The 20,633-nt window shown below is 46.0% G+C and overlaps 1 protein-coding gene and 1 pseudogene across 12 annotated transcripts in view; one reads left to right on the top strand and one right to left on the bottom strand.

Moving 5' to 3' along the window:
* The window catches only part of LOC146762682 (SMAD family member 2-like), a 153,932-nt gene that overhangs the window by 73,721 nt on the left and 59,578 nt on the right, over nt 1-20,633 (top strand). The gene's annotated exons all lie outside the window — the stretch shown is intronic.
* On the bottom strand, nt 388-2,064 carry LOC146762685 (uncharacterized; annotated as a pseudogene).

Genomic DNA, 20,633 nt, shown 5'->3' with positions numbered 1-20,633 from the left:
TGTCCGTGCCCTTTTTATCCTTCTTTCCAGCCTTCGAGACATTTCGGGACGGCTCTGGTCAGAGTCCTGTGATTTCCTCAGAGATCAATCTTCCTTGAGATGGGCCAACAGGAAAGACCACTTGAGGGCCATTAGTCCTCAGAGATGTCAATCTTCTTTGAGATGGGCCAACACAAAAAGACCACTTAAGGGCCATTAATCAGTATCTTATCTTCCTTTCCTAGCTCCCGGACTTGTCCATCTCCTAAACAAAGGGATTTCTCGAACCTTGGTTCCTGTGTGTCTGAGACAAAGGGAGTCCTGGAACCTTGGCCAGGACTTGCCTGAACTTGTCCATTTCAGCAAACTTTGAGACAGTAATGTAAAAAGCATGGCTTCTTACATCAGTCAGTGCATGGGAAGGTGATTCGCATTCTTTGCTGCCCAAAAGGCAAGCCATGCAGTTGTGCGTGTATTACGAACTATTTGGGGCCAGGTAAAGGTAGTATCTAGGACCTGGCGCACGCTCACATCAAGATACATGCCATCACTGCATTCTGCAGTCAGCGTCTCTATACTCTGCCTTCGACGTGAACCCTCTGCAAGGAATTGTTGGATGTCACGTGGTGAGGTAGGCGCTATATCCAGCCTGCCCAGGCTGCAGGGACCACACATAGGCCGAAAGGGTATAACCGGGTAGACATATCCTGACCCGCAAATCAGGACCACACCCTGGGGCAGGTGTATAGGGGCATCATTCTCTAGCTCAACTGTCACATGGACCTTAGTGTTGCGTCCAGGGAAGGTCTCACTTTCCCTTGGATCACAGTCCTGGCTGCCTTGCAGCCTTATACTAGGTGAGCTGGAGTGAAACCAAACCCACCCCACCGCTGACACATTGGGACGCACAGTAACCAGGGCCTGCAATCGAACACTGCTTGCTCGAGGGCCCTGAGGCTGCTGGAGAATAAACAACCTTGTCACTATTGCCCTTTGCCATAGGAGCTCGCCTCCTTGGCTGGTCTGTACTGTGCTGTATCAAATCCCTTCGCACATGCGCCTAACAAGGGGCAGACGACTACCTCTGTCGTTCACCACCCTGATCCGATTCAGTAAATTGGCACAGGCTGTCTTGCTGAAACGAGGCATAACGTATGGCAAGAGCACAGGTACAAAATGGATCACCTACCACCGAAAGAGCCAAGCACACCATGGAATAGTAGTCAGCTTCGCATACTGCAGCCAAAAATTACCCAATGACTCAGGGGTCATTAGAGGCCACACCTGCATTATTTCCTCAAACAGGCTCACTCCCAGTGGCAGGAGCAGAAGTAGAGGCAGCAGCAGCTGGCAACAACAGCCAGACCAGACAGGCAGGAATCCACTGGGTTCTGGCTCTTGTGGAAATACTAACATACCCTCGACCCCATGTGAGAAGATCTGTGGGCGTCATTTAGAAGATTCGAGTGTCTAACACCAGACCACCAAGAAGATACACCAGAGCTGCTGGCTAGTTGAGCACTACCAGCACCTACTGCAATATCGTGGTCAGATCACCCTTGTCTGCTCCCTCCCTTAACTGCGTTAGCCGCAATTTCAGTGTCTGATTAGAGCGTTCGATGATCACTTGGTCAGTACTGTTGTGCAGAATACCAAGCATATGGTGTACCACTTAACTCCTATAATAGCAGAATTAGGGTTTAATGACGGTAACATCTGTTCTGGTAACCACTAGGCCTAATAACTGTCAACCATCTACTAAGCATGGCAACAAAGGTTTGTTTTTTGTCACGTCCCAAATCCACCAATTTGGTCCTTGATGCCAGGTCCAGTCAAAGAATGAAAAGGAATTAATCATTTGCCCTGTGGAAATAAAGCAGAGGGTGAGGGTGTCCATGCCATTATGTTAAGCACCCCAGCATAGTCAGCATCTGTATGTCCTGGAAAAAACAAAAATTTTATCTGTGTAACAGAAGAATATCCTAATAAGAGAGCTTTATGCCTGTCCCCAAAAGGGCCCGTGACATCTGTTGGAATAAGAGTCATGGTGTTGTCAGTCTGCGGCACTGACTTGGCGGTGGCCATATCCACTCCTGCACTGACAGCGGTGGCTGGTCTGAGTGAGCTGGCCAGGCAGTGGCTGACTGATTCTGGACGGTATTTGCTGTCATAATGCGTGGTCACGTGCTTCTCTTATCGTTTCCCGGCAGATCACAGGGCTGTGCGGCAACAGGAAGTTTGGATCGGCATTCTCTTGCCCCGTTCAACCCCCTTCTGCATTAGGACAGGGTCAGTGTGGAATAGTATGAGCAATTTTATTTGCTTGTGCAGGCTTTTTACAGTCCCTCTGTACATGACCAGGCTCCCCACAATTGTAGCGTTTCATTCTTTGAGCTGTTCCTGCATCGAGTTGAGAAATGGCCAAGAAAATTAACGTAGGGCTGGGCAGCCTTCTGCGTAACTAATATAAGTGAGGCATTAGACAAATTAGTATCAGGTATCTGACAGATAACACGTAACACCAGTCTTAAGTTGATCAAGGCATTGCCTGCCCATCTGTGCCTGGGCCTGAAGTATTGCGCAGATCCGAAATCAGAACATAACTGTCAGCAACTACAGCAAAAAGAACTAAGACACAGTGCAGGGAGGCAGCATCACCAGGAATGAAGTGGGGGGGAAAAGGGGGGGGCGGGGGGGGGGGAGGAGGCATGGCCAGCATCACAGCATTGGGCCGGAAAGTAGAACTGCAGCATGGGTTGGTGGCAGGGGGCAGGGCTGAGAAACGGGTTGAATCCAGGCAGGAACAGTTTGAGAAAATTCTTCCTTGTCAAGTTTGAACAGTTTAGCAGCTGTTCTGCCTTTAGCAATAGAAGTCTGCTGGAGTTTTGTACTAATTTTAACCCAAAGCTCCCCATCAAGAGAAAACCCAGTTTTCAGAAACTCAGAAACATTTTTACTGCAAACTGGAAATAAATCTCAAAGGGGTCCCATTCTTTGTTGATCTGTAACTGATTAGAAAAAAGCCTTCAACTTTTGCATACTCTGATATATCGATTTGAATGATCACTAAAATTTGTGCAGCAAATACTTTTAGAGTGCTCACAACCATGTCTTTTAGACTAATAGGTAATTAATGGTCCTACAAATTTATGAAGTTGTATGTCAGACAGAATCATTATTAGTGGGCAAATGTGCCAAAAATGTTTTTGCGGTGGATGCGACAGGCAGTACCAGCAGGGCGTCCCCTGCTTCAAAGTGCACTTTACCTTTCTCACCCATCACAGATTCTCTCCTGCTTTTGTTTCTCTCAGCCTGAAGGGTATTTTCCAATTGTACACCATATCTGCATGGCCAGTACATGATACAGAGCCCAAATGGAACACCTGCTTGGAAAACAGAATAAGCCATTAAAATCAGCTCTCTTATTGTGCGCCTTTGTCTCAAGTGATGCATGGCCATATTTTAAAAATCCTGATTAGTGGGATGAAAAGAAGTGATCCCTCTATGATACAGGGCCATCCCCTTAGCCTGAGATTTCTTTCCAGGTTTTGTCTTCTCAAAATAAGAAAAGGCTAATTGGTAGGCTAATAGCATCATAACCAAGCATTACTAATACATCAAATGACTATTCACGTAGATTCCAGCATTGGTAACATCAGATCCTATTTGGTTCACATCCAATCTATTAATAAAATAGAAGCACACAATAACTTGGATAATGCCTAATAATTCTAATTCCTGAGACTACATTGGAAATGCTAGAAATTCTCCCATTATGTCACATCACTGTTATCTGCAGTATAATAGGTTACAAATCATTTCCAATCAGTAAGAAGCACACAGTCCCAGTCACTATGAAAGCAGGACACTAGTTTCTCCCTTGAGATGAGGTTGAACATGTCGTACTGGAACCCACGTTTGGCCAGTCCTAACAACTCCCATTTACTTTCAAAAAGCACCATTTGGGCGGAGGATGGGACTGCCCTGGCCACACTATGCCAATCAAAGGGGGTGATGAGCTCCATCTGTATCATGTCCAATAGAACTTGGCAGGCGGGACTTTCCAAGCCTGACATAGCCATTACCGATCTTAACTCCTTAACTCTAGCTGCCAATCAAAAGGCTCTCAGGTGGGCTGGCCCTGAGGATCCCTTACCTCGGGATCGGCCCTCTCCCCTCTAATGGATGAAAGATAAGATCTCCTTGAAGTGCTCAGTTCTTAGCGGTCATCTACCAATCGTCCACCGGATCTTTAAGGGGCTTTGCTGAACCAAGCTCCCTCTGCTGTTGTGTAGCCTGAATTTGAACTGCCTGAGCTAACGACCTAGAGTTAACGGAAAGCCACCGAAATTCTTTTAACTGCCTCTCAGTCAAATCATCTCCCTCCTCTGCAAACAAGGAATCCAAGGCTTTTCACTCATTAACTGAAAAGGCCTGTTCTGACTCCAAAGAATCAACACGATCCTCCATCTTCTTTTCTCCCTTTATCACTCCTTCACATTCCTGAGATGGATCATCAGAGAGCAGCTGAAAACTCTCCCCCGAGCTATTACAGCTCGAATTCCCTGGCTCTGCCGCTTTCGGCAAGCAATAAACAGCAGCTCCCATCCACACACCTCACCACACGCGAAGTTTTTAAAGGCAAGCTCGTAGCACCCCCCAAGCAGGGATATGCTGAAGAGCAGACTCATTTCTTGCTCCAGCAACTAATAGTAACTCCGTCCCTGCGACCTGAACCTTATCCAGGTCCATAGCCTGTGAGGCTGACTCAATCAGCCACCCCTGAATCATCCACTGTATGAGCCCCTCTGTGCTATTAGAGGACAATGTGCCACCCGCACCCTTCGCAAGCACCTTTAAAATCTTTACCGTCTCTTTAACAGATCCTGCCGCTATGGTAATGATTCCCCAGACCTTCCTGTCTGCTCTCCCGGACATTCCCTGCCACTCTCCTGGCCGCTTCTCCCGGCCACTGCTCCTGGCCTCTTCCTCGAGTACTTGAACACCTATCACTGCAAAAGAACAAACATAATCGCTTCCACACTCACAACACAAGCAAACTCCTCAATCGCAAATCAAGCACACTATCACGTTGGGGTCATCATTTGATATAACCCCCATTTAACCCGACTTATCCCAGGACCTCTACTGTCTGGGGGAGAGAGACAAAAACATGGATGCCATGAAGTCTTCTCTCAATTTATTGCTGCGTCACATTCCTTATATACCATCCTAAATCCTGCGCAGACACGTACACCCGCTATGCAAAACACGATGCACGTGAGAGAACCTATACACATAACTACCTAAACGCCCGGCCCACTAACTCTTAACCTACAGGCCTAACTCAGCTATTCTAGAATACTCCATCTACTCAGAACTACTCTATGCACTCATAAATCCTTACAAAGACAAATTAGTACCCCAACAAGGAGCTGTGTTTCAGTACCAACTACTTTGGAAGCAGCCCGAACCCCCTCATACGTGGCTAAGACCTCCTTCTCGGTTGGACTGTAGCACTCTTGAGACCCCTTGTACGCTCGACTCCAAAATCCAAGGGATCAGCCTCGGGTCTCTCCTGAGGCTCTTTGCCACAAACTCCAAGTGGGACCTTTCTCTCCAGCAACAGTGAAGAGGATGTTATTTACATCCTGTCCAGTCCATACTGGCCCCAGGGCCACAGCATGGATTATCTGCTTTTTAATCTGTTCAAAAGCCTGCTGCTACTCAGGGCCCCATGCAAAATCATTCTTCCACGTCACCTGATAAAGGGGGTTTACAATGAGGCTGTAGTTTGGAATGTGCATCCTCCAAAAGCCCACTGCATTCAGGAAAGACTGTGTCTCTTTCTTGCTAGTTGGTGGAGACATGGCAGTGATTTTGTCGATCACATCTGTTGGGATGTGACGAAGTCCATCCTGCCACTTTATACTGAGGAAATGAATTTTCTGGGCAGGCCCTTTTACTTTGCTTCACTTAATAGCAAAACCAGCTTGTAAAAGAATTTTTATGATTTGTTCTCCTTTTGTGAAAACTTCCTCTGCTTTATCGCCCCACACAACAATGCCATCAATGTACTGCAGGTGTTCAGGAGCACCACCCTGTTCCAGTACAGTTTGGACCAACCCATGGCAAATGGTTGGGCTGTGTTTCCACCCCTGGGGCAAATGGCTCCAAGTATACTGAATGCCCCTCCAGGTGAAGGCAAACTGTGGCCTACATTCTGCGGCCAAAGGAATAGAGAAGAAGGCATTGGCATTTGTCAATGGTGGCATACCATTTGGCTGCTTTTGACTCCAGCTTGTACTGGATTTCCAACATGTGCAGCACAGCAGCACTCAATGGGGGTGTGACCTCATTCAGGCCACAGTATTCTACTGTCAGCCTCCATTCTCCACTGCCTTACGCACTGGCCATATGGGGCTGTTAAAAGGTGAGTGAGTTTTTCTGATCACTCCCTGGTTCTCCAGCTGGTGAATCTAATCATGAATGGGGAGCAAGGAATCCCTGTTGGTGCGATACTGCCGTCTGTGCACTGTCTTTGTAGTAATCGGTACCTGCTGCTCTTTTACTCCTAGCAGCCCCATAACAGATGGGTCCTCTGACAGGCCAGGCAAAACAGACAGCTGCTTAATGTTGTCCATATCTACAGCAGCTATTCCAAAGGCCCATCAATACCCCTTAGGATCCTTGAAATGCCCCCTTCTGAGGTAATCAGTACCAAGTATGCATGGAGACCCTGGTCCAGTCACAATAGGATGCTTTTGCCAGTCTTTACCAGGGAGGCTTATTTCCGCCTCCAACAAAGTCAGTTCTTGAGAGCCCCCAGTCACTCCAGAAATATGGATTGATTCTGTCCCTTCATGACTGGAGGGCATTAGGGTGCACTGTGCACCGGTATCCAGCAGTGCCTTATAGTTTTGTAGTTCTGATGTGCCAGGCCATCGAATCCACACAGTCCAATAAACTCTATTATCCCTCTCCTTCCCCTGACTGAGGGCAGGGCTCCTCTATTGTTTACCTGTGATGACTGGAGCAACTCCACTGGTGGTTGGTATGTCTTGTAGTTCTCTCTCCTGTGCTCGTAGTACAGAAGTAGGCTGGTCATGCCACTTCCTCATGTCTTCTCCATGGTCACGTAGGTAGCGCCACATGGAAACACGCGGTGCAATCGTACTGTTGTTCCTTGCTCGAGCTGGAAAACGTGTGCGCCTAATAGCTGAGACTTTTGATGATGCAGGTGAGGAGTAGGACTGGAATACTTTGATCAGATCCTTCATTAGACCTGGTGGCCCATACCCAGATTGGCCTTCATCAGTCATGTCTGATACTATTACGGGATCATTACGATTAGTTGATGGAAACAATTTCTTGTACATTTCATCTAGTCGGCCTTCTAGCTGAGAGATGGCAGAAACTGCGGCACGCAGTGGGGGGAGCTGCTGATCGATGTTTTGAAGTGTCATAATCAGTTCAGCAACTCGGGGCTTTCTGTCCTCGAATCCTCCAAATGCTGTTACCAATGACTGTGCGATTCTCTCTGGTGCTGTACTTGTGATTTTCTGCCACATGTCAGGATCGGTCCTCACTCTCTCAGGATCATGTTTGTTTGGATCAGGGTTGTACAACATTTCCCTCAGGTACAGGATACCTTTTTGGACAGTATCCCACCTAATAATTTGAGGCTTCAAAACATCCATGTAGGGGAACCTTTCCCTCACTGCTTCTAACAGCCGGCTCCTGAGAGTGGCAGCTCCATCCGAACATCTGCTAATCCCTCTGTCGACACCTGCGTCTTGGGCTTCCTAGTTGGCGAGCTTCATTACCATCTAGAGACAAGCTGTTGGCTCCGTTGTCCCAGCAGCGAAGCAACCAAGCAAGGACACCTTCATCTTGACGCCATGTAAACTCCTTTCTTGAGCCTTGGATTTCAGTCAGCTTCAGAGGTCGACGATAAGTAATTTCCTCCTCATCATCAGTCTTTTCTTCATGCCTCTTGGTTTTTCTTTTTGTTTTTCTCGGTCTGATCCATGCCCGGCACCTGGATCTTCTACTTCCTCCTCCTCTGCTTCTCCTTCTTTTCATTCTAGACGCGTTGACACCCATTTCCATTTCTTGCCTTCCACAGGGGCAACTGATATTGCTACTGATGCCTCCTGTGACTGATCAGAGTTAACTTGGGATTTTTATTTTTTGGATTGAATCTCAGATCGGAAACTCTCACTCTCCAGAATAGTATGATACAGAGCATGGTATGCATAAGCCAAACCCCAAATAAGGTTTACCTCCTTAGATCTCTGACCCAAATACTCAATTTCTCAGGGTCCCTTAGGTGTTCCAAGTGTGAAATCCCATGGCACTGCAGGTCCCCATGCTTCTAAGATTTTTCCTAAACCTTTTCATATTCCCTTACAGTCAGCATTCTCTGGTTCCAGAGGAGGCTTCCGCATAGAACAAATGTCTAGGATTACATATACATTCATTGATGTTGATAACATGGACATGAGTATGAACCCTATCTCGGCTACTGAAAAGCGTGCAGAAATCTGAGTACAGCCTGTACACTGGATTGAACATGGTGGTGTTTGTAAAATTGCCTATTCCGTCTGGGATGCAAGTGTTTGTAAGATTAGCTATTCCATCTGGGATGTAGATGCCAAAATTCGGACTATACCACATTGCATCTAAGTACCAGGCAGGTATCTCCATCAGCGCCCTTATTGCATTATATACATACATGATTCCACAACACCAAAGCATGGCGTTAATAGTTGACCAATACTTTGAGAAGATCATAATTGCTTTCAATCCCTTAAACAGAGCAACTGGGATGGAGAGTGGATTCATAGCTGGCAGGCTCTGTAAAAGTCAGAGCTAGCTAGCTTTGCTCTCAGGGAGAAAGAAATCCCCTTGTTTTCTTTACAAAAGTGAGACAGCAATGCTGAGAGTGTGCAGCTACCCCTGAATGTTGACAGTTCTCCTGGAATTTCAAGGTCACGTTCTCAGAGAGCAGCTATGAAAAGATAATACTCCCGTAACAAAGCTAACAAAGCTCTTTGAGAGCAAAGAGAGAGTCGTTCTAAAAGCTAAAAAAGCAGAAGCTCTATGCCCGCTTTCTCCACCAAAATCTGTCACGGGTTACCTAGATTTACCTATGCCCGTGTGTCACGGTTTAAATAAAAATCTACCTGCATCCATGACAGGGGGCTGTGGGCCCCACAGGGGCCCTAGGCCGAAAGGAAAATTTAATTAGGAAAAGAAAACAGCGGCAACGATCTATGGAGGCACACTTGTTTACTAAATACTGTATCGAAATACAGAATAACACAATATAATACAATATAATTGAAAATTGAGATAGAGAGTTCCAGCCTGGGAGCAAGATTATATATGTCCTCCTCCCATGACTTATTGTCACGGTTTGAACGAAAAATCCACCTGCGTCCGTGACAGGGGGCCGTGGGCCCCGCAGGGGCCCTAGGCCGAAAGGAAAAAGTTAATTAGGAAAAGAAAACAGCGGCAACGATCTAAGGAGGCACACTTATTTACTAAATACTATATCGAAATACAGGATAACACAATATAATACAATATAATTGAAAATTGAGCTAACGAATCAAGCAAAATAGGAGAGAGAATGAGTCCCGTAACCGAGAGGACTACTGTGAAATCTAGGTGATAGGGCGAAGGCTTCCACACACTCCCCTGAATGCCAGAACTCAAAAGACATCAGTCTATTCTGCGACCGAGTTAATATAGAGCCCAGGTCCCGTGACCTATCGTGTTGTTCTCTGAGAGATGTAGTCTTCTTCTATAAGTTGCAGATTCAGTAAATTATTCATGTTTTATGTGATGTTATGATGTGGAATACTGATAGCAAAATTACAAAATTATTAAACCATGACACTTATCTCTAGCCGCCAAGTCGTTTGGAATACTTAGTTTTCTTCTGAGAGCTGAGTATTCGGGACGTTGTTATTCCATGGAACTGGAGTATGAACTTTTTAATGATCCATACTGCACATGATGTTATGATGTGGAATATTGACAGCAACATTACAAAACCATGACAAAGGCCTTTGGTTTCAGACACTTATCTCTCTCTCTTTTTATTTATTAGCCTCTATTCCAATTATATATTGTATTTTAGTGTGTTATTGTTATGGTTTTGTAATTTGGTTGCTGTTGCGATTCCACATCAGAACATCATGTGGGATAATGGGTGTTAAGGGGACATGTTTTTTTTCTTTTCTGTGGACTGCCTTAAATGGGTATGGGGGGGGGCACCGGAGGGGAGGTCAGGAAGGGGACAGGGTTTTTTTGCAGGGTTGGAACTTCTTGCCTCCCACAGCCTGTTGGTGAGACTGGGACTTGGTTTTCTCCTTGTTGAAACTCTCTTCTTGTTGCTTAGTGTTAATGGGTTTATTAAACTGCCGCTCGTTCTCAGATCATTCTTTTTTTTCTTCATTTTTTCCTCCTAGACCCATTCGCTATCTCCCTTCCCTTCCCCTCTCCTGGAGCGCATGTGGCCGGGCCATGCCACGCCATGCAGTTAGAGAAGGGAGGTACTTTTGTTCCTTCTCTCCCTGGGTTTGTTCCCTTTGTCACGGAGTGAGCTCTAGAGAGAACTCTGTGACATTTTTGGTGGAGAATGCAGGCAACATTTTGGGCAATGTTTTGGACAGTGATGAAGTGGCTTATTTCACCAGCCCTGTACTTAGACTGAGGATCATCATGTTCCTATGGTCCCGGCTTCAGAGCATTGTGATGTGGCTGACACTTGTGGGTGACAATCATTTTGCCCATGGAAGTCAGTGATAAGGATACCTGCTTGGCTCCCTTTCAGCCTAACGAACATTACAGACACTGTGCTCGGACTGGCTTACAAAGGATCTGAGTTCCTTATGTATGACTGGGGTGTCAGATTGGATACTGTGTTGTCAGTCTCTCTGAATATAATAATTGCAGTAACTTACTATAAAACGCAGAGAGACTGGCAAAGAATAGTGAGATACTTAGGAAAAAGGCCAGAAGCATCAGGACCCCCAGTGTCAGGTAATCTTACTCCTGAACACCAGAGGGATCTTGAGAAATTAAATGAATATTTGAGTGAGGGATGGTATAGCTCAGGGGGATCTCAGAATGAATGACTTGTTCGCGACTTGATTCAAGTCATACAAAATAGTATGATGGAGATAGATTCAAAAATGAGATCTGAACCCTAAGGGAAAACTCCCAATTCAATCCTAACAAACCACAGGAAGCACCAGCATCAGCGTCAGTCGCCCCAGTGGAAGGCCAGAGATGGGAACGTGTGTCTTCACGTCTGGAATGGAAGGAAGAAGTAGAGGAAGATTCCGGTGAGGGGCCCTCCCCAAAACCACCAAGGAAGGCAACTCAGAAAACTAACAGACATGGAGAGGATAGTGATGATGAAGGGGAAGTCACCATTTCCTCCATTCGCAGACCTCTGAAAATTACTGAAATCCAAGGCACGAGAAAAGAGTTTACCTGAGTCCCAGGTGAAAGTGTTGTCCACCGAAGTGGAAAGTGCTTCGGTGTTGGGTCAACGGGGCCGGCAATGTGTCCCTAAGTTGCAATGAGGATCGTCAACTAGGAAACATCGCTTGAAACCCATCTGTTGATAGAGGAAGCAGCAGATGTCTCGATGGAGTCGCCACTCTCTGGGAAAGAATGCTATCAGCTGTAAAGGGAACCTATTTTCTCAGAAGTGATTTGGAGCCTGTACTGGAAAAATGGAGTATGGCTGAGGAAGGTATCCAGTACTTAAGAGAAATGGCAGTGGCAGAAATGCTGTACAATCCCATGTTTGTCCCTAAGGACCCACACGATGGCCATGACCCAGAGAAGGTGAGCTGTACTCCTGAAATATGGAAGAAACTCATACGATCAGCACTGGAGAGATATTCCAGTGTACTATTAATGGCAGCTAACAGGTATGAAGAGCTGGATTGAAGACCTCCAATATTTGAGCTGATCCTTGCAATTCAAAATACAGAAAACACACTAGCGCCATCCCACGACTGTGTTGCAGCCATCTGCCAAATAACGGAGAAACTGGACCAAATGGAGAGGAAACAAGACAGCATACTGAAGAACTGCTCTGCAGCGAGGAATCACAGTGAACCTGTGGCAGCCCCAGCCATCAGATGCAAACGCCTGCCTGCTCGAGGGAATGACTGCAGTGAGCCTAAGTCACATGGTGCCTTGTGGAACTACCTACGTGAGCATGGAGAGGATATGAGGAGGTGGCACAACGACCCCACTTATACACTACGAGCACGGGTGAGAGAATTACAAAAGAGGTCAGTCACTACTGAAATTGCCTCTGCCACTGCAGGTAACCAATAGAGGGGCCCTGCCCTCAGCCGGGGGGGGGGTTGAGGGATAATAGAGTGTATTGGACTGTGTGGATTCGATGGCCTGGCACATCAGAACCACAGAAATATACAGCACTGGTGGATACCGGTGCACAATGCACTCTGATAACCTCAGGTTATAAAGGGACAGAACTGATACATATACATGGAGTGACTGGGGGTTCTCAGGAACTATCTGTGTTGGAGGCCAAGATAAGTAAGTCTCACCAGTAGAGACCAGCAGAAACATCGTATAGTGACTGGCCAGGGGGCTCCCTGCATACTTGGGATAGACTACCTAAAAAGGGGACATTTCAAGGACCCCAAGGGATACCGATGGGCTTTTGGAATAGCTGCTATAGAAACAGACAACATTAAGCAGCTGTCTGATTTGCCTGGCCTATCAGAGGACCCGTCTGCTGTGGGGTTACTACAGGTGGAAGAACAACGGGTACCAATTGCCATGAGAACGGTACATAGACGACAGTACTGTACTAATAGGGATTCCTTGCTCCCCATCCATAGGCTAATTCAACAACTAGAAAGTCAGGGAACAATTAGTAAAACCCATTCACCTTTCAATAGCCCCATATGGCCAGTGCGCAAAGCCAGTGGAGAATGGAGGCTGACAGTGGACTATCGTGGCATGAATGAGGACGCACTCCCACTGAGTGCTGCTGTGCCAGACATGTTGGAACTCCAGTATGAAATGGAATCAAAAGAGGCAAAATGGTATGCCACCATTGATATTGCCAACGCATTCTTCTCTGTCCCTCTGGCCACAGAGTGTAGGCCACAGTTTGCCTTTACTTGGAGGGGTGTTCAGTACACCTGGAATCATTTGCCCCAGGGGTGGAAACACAGCCCGACCATCTGCCATGGGCTGATCCAAACCACGTTAGAACAGGGTGGTGCTCCTGAGCACCTGCAATATACTGATGATATCATTGTGTGGGGTGATACAGCAATGGAGGTTTTTAAAAATGGAGAGCAGATAAACCAGATACTCCTGTCTGATGGTTTCGCTATTAAGCGAGACAAAGTGAAAGGACCTGCCCAAGAAATTCAGTTTCTAGGGGTGAAATGGAAAGATGGGCGTTATCACATCCCAACAGATGTGATCGACAAAATTACTGCTGTGTCTGCACCCACTGACAAAAAAGATACACAGTCCTTTCTGGGTGTAGTGGGCTTTTGGAGGATGCACATCCCAAATTATAGCCTCATTGTGAGCCCCCTCTATCAGGTGACCCGAAAGAAGAATAACTTTGCGTGGGGTCCTGAACAGCAGCAGGCCTTTGAGCAAATTAAGCAAGAGATAGCCAGTTCTGTGGCCCTAGGGCCAGTACAGATGGGACAGGATGTGAAGAACATCCTTTACACTGCTGCTGGGGAGAAAGGTCCCACTTGGAGTTTGTTGCAGAGAACCTCAGGTTAGACCCGAATTTGACCCCTGGGATTTTGGAGTTGAGAGTACAAGGAGTCCGAAGAGTGCTACACTCCAACTGAGAAGGAGATCTTAGCCGCATGTGAAGGGGTCCGGGCCGCCTCTGAGGTAGCTGGCACCGAAACGCAGCTTCTCCTGGCACCTCGACTGCCAGTGTTGAACTGGATGTTTAAAGGACGTGTTCCCTCCACCCACCATGCCACAGATGCCACATGGAGTAATTAGTAATTAATCTCCCTTCCCTTCTCCTCTCCCAGAGCGCACGTGGCTGGGCCGCGCCGTGCCGTACCACACCGTGCAGCTAGAGAAGGGAGGTACTTTTGTTCCTTCTCTCCCTGGGTTTGTTCCCTCTGTCACGGAGTGAGCTCTAGAGAGAACTCCATGACAGTTATCTTGCATTCCGATATCAGATTTAGTAAATTAACTTTCCTTCTCAGATCATTAACACTGTTCTGTTTTTAGGCTCATCTCCCTACCTTTTCCCCTTTCCTGGGGTGTGGGTTTGTGGGTCTCCTACCCCATTAGTCACAGAACTGGGCTGAACCGGCCCATAAACCATCAACACCCCCCTTCTTCCCCTTTTCCAGACCAGTGGTTCTGACGTGTGGAATCAGACTCTATAACCAGAGATAGGTTATAAAGCAGGTATGTGTTTATTCAGCGCTGGGCTTCGCTTCTCTGTCAGCCAGCACATTTCCCATTCCTTCAGCACTGTCTCCTCTTTGGTGGGATCGACAATGCATTATAGCAACCTTCTCCAGCTGTTGTACTGCCTCCAGGATTCTGAGTATTTCTTCAACGTGTTTAATACCTTTCCCTTGGGTTGACAACAGTCCTTTCTTTCCATATCGTTCCATGTGCATGGACAACACTAAAGGCATATTGTGAATCAGTCCATATATTTATCCTTTTCCCTTTTGCTAATTCTAGGGCCCTTGTGAGGGCTATTATTTCAGCTTTCTGTGCTGAGGTGTTTGGAGGCAAGGCCTTAGCCTCTATTACATTATTAATGGTTGTTACCGCGTATCCTGCTTTACGAATCCCATGTCGAACAAAGCTGCTCCCGTCTGTGTACCAGGTGTCTTCCACATCCTCCAATGGTTCTTCTTTCAAGTCTCTGCGACTGGAATATACTGCTTCAATAGTCTCTAAACAGTCGTGAGAAACAGGTTCTCCTGTGATTCCACTAAGAAAAGCAGCTGGATTTACAGTATTTGTTACTGCTGTTTCTACATCATCTTGCTCCACTAGAATGGCTTGATATGTTAGAAATCTCTGAGGGGAGAGCCAATGTCCCCCTTTTACCTCCAGCACTGTAGAGACCGTGTGGGATACCAATGCAGTTATCTTCTGCCCCATTGTAAACTTTTGTGCCTCTTGGATATTGATTACCAAGGCAGCCACAGCCCTTAGACATCCAGGCCATCCTTTGCTTACTTCATCAAGCTGTTTAGAGAAGTAAGCTACTGCCCTCCGGTACGGTCCAAGATTTTGGGCTGAAACTCCCAAGGCTATCCCCTGTTTTTCATAGGAGAATAGCAGAAAGGGCTTAGTGACATCTGGGAGTCCCAGTACTGGGGCCTTCATCAACTCCTGTTTCAACTGCTGAAATGCTCTTCTGGCCTCCCCATTCCAAATCAGATCATTTGGGAAAGATTTTAGCATCGCGTATAGCAGCTTTACCGTTATTCTGTAGTTAGGTATCCATAAACAGCACCATCCTGTCATTCCGAGGAATGTCCGCAGCTCCCTGGAGGTGCGTGGCTCAGGGGTTTGACAAATAGCCTCCTTCTGGGCAGGTCCCAGCATCCGCATCCCTGCAGCGATCTCATATCCCAGGTACGTCACTTGCTGTTGAGCCACCTGCACCTTCTGTGGGGAAACTCGATACCCGTTAAGTCCAAGGAAATTCAACAAACTAACTGTCCACTTCAGACATGACTCCTTTGTTTCTGTAGCTATTAAAAGATCATCCACATATTGTAATAATACCCCTGCATTAGATGGGTGCTCCCACTGCTCCAAGTCCTTTGCCAACTGATTCCCAGATATCACAGAACTATTCTTAAATCCTTGTGGAAGCACAGTCCATGTAAGCTGTGATTTTCATCCTGTACTTAGATTTTCACATTTGAAAGCAAATAACAGCTGGCTTTCTGCGGCTAGTGGCAAGCAGAAAAAGGCATCCTTCAAATCCAAGACAGTAAACCATGTTAGTCCAGTGGATAATTTGGTGAGCAGGGTATATGGATTAGCTACCAGAGGGTATAAGTCCTCTGTCATTTTATTGATTGCCCTTAGGTCTTGGACAATTCTATAACTCCCATCAGGCTTTTTTTGACTAGTAATATTGGTATATTGTATTTTGACTCGTACTCTACAAGCAGGCTATGCTTTATGAATTGGTCAGTTATTAGTTTTATTCCCTCTCTATCTTCCATTCTTAGGGAATACTGTTTAATTCTTGGGGGCTGACTTCCTGGCTTGATTTTTTATTACTACAGGTGGTGCATTTTTAGCTCGGCCTGGGGTTTCAACTTCCCATACTCCTGGGTAAACCTGGTCTCTTACTTCTTCTGGTATCTCTGTACATATTGGGGTAGTTATTAAGGCCTAGCTAAGTAATTCTATTGCAGGCTCCTCCATTACTTTAAATGTTATTTTCCCCTATTCAAATTTCACTTCTGCTTCCAATTGTTCCAATAAATCTCGCCCTAGAATTTGGCATATATAGGAATCTATGTATTCCCACATATTTTCCCAACTCAAACATTAATGGTTTAAAAAAATATGCCTTTTCTGGTTGACCTGTGGCCCCTTTTGCCATTACAAAATTTTCACTTAATAGCATTCATTTAAAGCAGAATAAGTAGGTTCCCTATTCACCAAAAACTCTATGCTTCATTGTTCATTCCCTAACTTTATTTTAACCAGTGGATCCGCTAGGATGGATTCCCCAGGTTCACGTCAGTCCCTTTCCGCAGGGGCTTGGACCTTAACCCAGCCCCCCCCCCCCCCCCCCCCCACACACACACTTTTTCCAGTCCTTCTGTGAGCATTCTTTTTCCAATGTCCTTTTTCCTACAGATGGCACACTGTTCTTTCTCAAGCAGTCTCCTTACTGCCCTTGGCCCCACTTCCTGCAATGCAGTTAATCTAAAGTGCCATTCAGGGGCCATTTTTCCCCATTTTCTAGCTTATACAATAACCACCACTGATTACAGTACTTTATCAATGTCTTTTTACTCAGACTACCCCCTGGTCCTCTTGCAATTTCTTGCCAATGTGCTAAAATACACCTGAGGGGTGTTTTCTCAGGTACCTCCTTTCCTTGCAAACTCCCCATTGTACTCCTCTGTTGGTTCACTATCCTCCAGGAGTCCCCACAGATAACTCCTTGTACTTCAAAATTTCCCAAAACAATCCCCAAAACTCGTTTCACCAGTCACACCCACACTCTGGGCACAAATGACACCAACAACCTTAATATCTTTCCATACAGACTAAACAAATTATCACATATACAGGACAAAACTTGTTAGTTCTGTGAAAACAACACCATTCCTCCAGTCCGTCACTATAATTTATAACATATATTCTTCCGTTCTCATTCCACTCCAAATAATTCATTTACTCATATAACACAAACAATCACTTCAATTTCTCCCTAAAACATGCCAACCGTTTCTCTAACGGGAAAACCAACTTACAAGGCAAGAACTCCGACTCACTCACACTTGTACACAAACTATTATGAGTATTAACAGCAATTTTATATATCATAAGTAAGTATACAACAGACGACCATATATTTCATACTCTCAATCACACACGCTGCCAGCTTCACACTTCACTGAGTCAGAGCTGCAGACCCTTTTTCAAGCGCTTTGATAGCAATTACTCAAATACACGGTACCTGGCCATAAACAATGGATGGTTAAAGCAATAACACAACTTTATATTTTTCATTGATGATAACAGTAATAAGGCAACCAGTACTCCCACTACTACGGTCCCAGAAATCCACAAATCATTCCACAAGATGCATTCTCCCCCGCGTATGACTTATGTTTCTCGTATACGACTTACGGGTCCCTTTGTAGGAACTCCCAAGGAGTTTTCCTACCCCAGCCAGCAACCAACCAAATCTGTGAGCTCACTCATTCCGGGGAAGTGACAACCGCTTTGCTTATACCCCGCGTAGGACGTCTCCTTACGACTTACGGGCTCCCCTTATTCCATACACATACCTTTCTGCCGATGGATGGTCCTTGTCTGCTCCTGCGGTGATCAGGTGAGGAAGGGGAGACCTTCCGAGAAATCTCGGGGCGCGCCAAAGGCGTCCCCTCTCTCAGCTGGTCCCACAGTCAAGCAGAGATCGTCCCATCTGGGGTGCCAAAATTGGCGTGCGCAGACTCTATAACCAGAGATAGGTTATAAAGCAGGTATGTGTTTATTCAGTGCTGGGCACATGGGGGATCACTCCTCCTATCATGGGCGCCAAAAGGCAGGAGCGCTACAAAGTTATAGAGCAAGTGTATACATATTCATCAAATTTCTGAGAAATCATTAACATATTCATTGTTTTTCCGGGAACTCATTTACATGCTGTCCCTCTTATAGACGCGTGCGCAGTCCATAGTGGGGGTCTCACTCCGGTGGTCATTGAGATGAAGTCAGAATTCTTCCTCAGGTTACTTCGACCCAGCTCCTCTACTCAATCAGTCAAAATCAATTTCTTTGGCTACCTTTCCCTTCTAGCTGTATTGTCTTAACTATAGACTCAGCTGTGCTATCCCAGCTGTCGACATGTCCCACTAGTCCTATTCTTCTGACATTCCCCAAGGCCTAGGATGCTTAATCTTCATGAAGGGTCCCTATTTTCTTGATTCTTGCTTTCAGTTCCGCTGTCCCCCTGTCACAGACACAGAAACATCTAGAGATAACTGCATGACACTGTACCCCTCAGAAGAGAATCACCCACCACTATCACCTGTCACTTTTTCTTATTTGGGGTATTTGTTATGTAACGGTGAACTTGGTCTAGGTGACTTACTCAGTTCAGACAACTTACCTGTTACTGTTTCTTTTTCTTCCTCAGTCTGCAGAACCGTGAAACAGTTCCTCAGAGGCACCTCAGGCTTTGAGGCAGGCTTCTTTCTCCTGTTAGTCTTTCTCATGGCAGTTTGCCATTTCTCATTACTGTTGGCTTCCCCTCTAACTGGATGCACCAGTGGGGGAGTTTGGGGCTGTTTAGCCCCAGACTGTGGATTCAGTGCAGGTTGCATGTCTATCTCCATTTCTGTCTCCCTGATAGTACACAGACTTTCTCCTGCAACTCAGTCAACTGCCACAGGAGGTCCTCCATCTGGGCACATCTTAGGCAGGTGAGTTTGCCACTCACCCCTGCTCTAGGAGAAAGGTCCAAACACTTCCCACAGACCATAGTCTGCACAGCTGCTTCTTCCTTCAGCAGCTCTGTCTGGGTTGAGGCATTGATCATGTCCAGGGTAGGTGGTATATAACCCCCCTTCCAGAGCTGCAGCCTTAGCTCAGTGTCAAATGCTCACCGTTCTGCCTCCAAGGTCAATTGGAATGAGTGCCCCTCACTTTTGCAGCTAGCAGAACCTCAGCGCCCCACTGTATGAGCTACTACTCTGGCTGCTGCAGCAAGCAATGGGTGACACCTACACTCTGTTTTCCCATCCTGTGTTCAGTGGGCAGCAACTTGTTCCTGCCCTCCCTGAAGCTTTTATTTTTAGGACTGTGGATGTGGTCTCCATTTCCCCTGGCAACACCCACATCATGTCAGCCTCTCTTGTGAGAGCTGCCCGTCGCTGTAGGGTCACTCTACTTTCTCAGTGTTCCCCTGGCAAAGGAAATCCCCAAAACCCCCTTGTACCTCGAGACTGGTTGATCTACTTCTAGCCAGGCTAGCTCCACAGTAGCTACTCTTGATGACTGACATGTGTCTCTGGATACCCTTTCTTTACTCCAGTGATAGTTTGGATCCTTTCTTTCTTTTAGGAAATTGGAAAATTTGTGTTGAATATAACAGCATAACAAATGAAAGCAGCACAGGATTTCCAAGGTAGGGTTTCAGGAGCATAATTTTGAAGGACAAACTCCACAACTTGTGAGACCATATTTTGGTCTGACTATTAATGCCTGTTTAGTCTCTGAGACTTCCGGAAGTCACTTGGTGGTGTTTTGTTTTTTTTTTTATAAATATTTTATTGGGAAAGATAAATCTTCATTGTGTTTAACTCTGAAGCAGGCTTGCTGGCAATAAGATGAATCAGATATAAATTGCAGCTGCTCAACAGAGTCCTGTCATCTTGGAGCAGGGAACTTCAGGGCAAATTTCTCCAGAGAAGCTCTTAGCTCATGGTTTCCATTTTCAGTCTCACCAGCATAAAACCTGTGACCAGCTCCCTGCTGGCTCTAAGTAAGGCTGAACCATACTTCATGCTCTTTATCTCTCAGTCCTGAATACTGGCACTCTGCAAAACTAAAGAAGATTCTGTCCCTAAGCAGAGCAATGGGCAGCTCCATGGTGGGCTGTAACAGTGTCTTTTGTACCTCCCCCTTCACTTTGCATCCCCTGTGGATGTCCTCAGTTTAGGTTAGATTAAATGATGTTCAATTACATTTTCTTTTCCCTATGGTGTCAGAGAAGTGAATTGTATCCTGTGTCTCCTGCTTTTCTGGTTATTTTGATGTGTTTATGTTTTAGATTAGATCCAGTTTTAATGAAAGTAACTTCAGTCATTTTTCACAGCTCAAACACTGAGTTTTGAATTTGATAGAATGATTTCTACATAGAA

Source organism: Coturnix japonica, chromosome 1 (genome assembly GCF_054131305.1).
Source record: "Coturnix japonica strain WE chromosome 1, WE-NBRP24, whole genome shotgun sequence".
Taxonomy (NCBI): domain Eukaryota; kingdom Metazoa; phylum Chordata; class Aves; order Galliformes; family Phasianidae; genus Coturnix; species Coturnix japonica.
Note: the sequence above shows the minus strand (reverse complement) of the source record. Positions and strands in the feature narration are given on the sequence as shown.